The sequence below is a fragment of the Austrofundulus limnaeus genome, unplaced genomic scaffold (genome assembly GCF_001266775.1).
Source record: "Austrofundulus limnaeus strain Quisiro unplaced genomic scaffold, Austrofundulus_limnaeus-1.0 Scaffold30, whole genome shotgun sequence".
Taxonomy (NCBI): Eukaryota; Metazoa; Chordata; class Actinopteri; order Cyprinodontiformes; family Rivulidae; genus Austrofundulus; species Austrofundulus limnaeus.
Window position 1 is genome coordinate 2,949,549 of NW_013952432.1, and position 1,755 is coordinate 2,951,303.

Here is a 1,755-nt window from a genome sequence, read left to right on the forward strand (position 1 = left end):
CGCGAGACTTCCTGGAATCTCGCGAGAATTCATTTGTCAGAGGAACGTGTCACGTGACCTCCGGAGAGAGACGTGAGTTCGGAGTAAATAAACAATATTGATCGTTTGTGGACTATTTTTTTTTTTTACCAGAGGAAAACGATGTCATGAGACTTTTAACGTCCAGCGGACTTTTTAAAATAGACAAAAGTGAACAGAAGTGTTCTCACAGAAGAACCAGGAACAGGAAGTAACACCACTACTTCGCTCACCTAATGCTAATTACCATATCTGATGACGTCATCATTCTGTATGCAATTTAGATGATGTCCTCACTTTTTTTTACTCCTAAAATATAAACGCATTCTAATGCTAATTACCATATCTGATGACATCATCAGTCTGTATGCAAATTAGATGAAGTCTTCACAATTTTTTTTTAGTTCTCAGGCATTGAACGTATAGGATTCCTTTGGACAGCACACCAAGAAAATAATGTTGGACATTAAAAACGAAACCAATTCTTTGATTGCTGCAACAAGATCTAAAGCGGCATATGCCCAAGAACAAATTCAAAAACGTAATCAACAACGAACTCAAGACATGATACACGTCCAAGACTTACTGGATCAAATGGAAGAAAAAAAATTTAAAGAACGCATAGAAAAAGAATCAGCAGACATTGAACATGAGAAAATTAGCCGTTTGGCTTTAATACAGGCAGAAGAGGATCGATTTCAGCGGGAGAAAGAAAAAGCATCAATAATTAAAGCGAAACAGGACATATTGGAACAAATAGCTTTAAATAAACAAAAAAGAGAGGGGAGGCAGAACCTTTTAAAAATGGATCTACTTTTTGAACCTGAACCTGCGAGAAAGATGACTGATGCTGACAAATTGAGGCAACAAAACAAAGAAACTGTATTTAATGATCTAAATGCCATAAAACTGGAAAAAATGTCTAAAAGACTGGACTTGGAACAGAAACAAGCTGAAGAGTATATGGATAAATTAAAAGCCCAATTCGAAAAACAAAAGAACAAAGGACTACAAGATGATTTAATGATGCAGTCAATCACTGAACCAAGAGAAGAAATAACAAGACGTAAAAAAGAGTTAGAAATTAAGCAAAAATTGCTTGACTCCGAACGTAAAATAGTCCAAATCGAGGATGCTAAGTTGGCACTTATAGAGGAGCAGGGAGCCACGCTAAGAAAAAGAGAAAACTATTTTAGCAATGTTTTTAACATCAACGAGGAGGAAAAACCAGTCAGATTTTTCCCAAAGACCAAGTCAAATCTGCAGCCAATTAGGCGTGAATATAAGGCAAGAGGCCCACATAACAACTGGCKATATATACCAAGAACTTAAAACGGTTGACATACGGTTTTGAGTAAGGCTACTTTCACACCGAACACATTTTTAGCAGTAAAAAAAAAAATTAAAAAAAAAAAAGATACAACGCAAGAAAATGGCTTTAATGTGCGGACAGCAGATAATTAACTCGGGCAGAATTCAAGGAAACTTTCAAGTGGAAAAACGAGTCTGATTGGTTGACATGACGCGTCGAGCGGTGAAAATTCCAGAAGTCACATGACATCATCACAGGGAGGGGGGAGTGCCTGCCAGCCTTCCTTCCTTCCTTCCTTCCTTCCTTCCTTCCTTCCTTCCTTCCTTCCTTCCTTGAGTGCCTGCCAGCCTTCCTTCCTTCCTTCCTTCCTTCCTTCCTTCCTTCCTTCCTTCCTTCCTTCCTTGAGTGCCTGCCAGCCTTCCTTC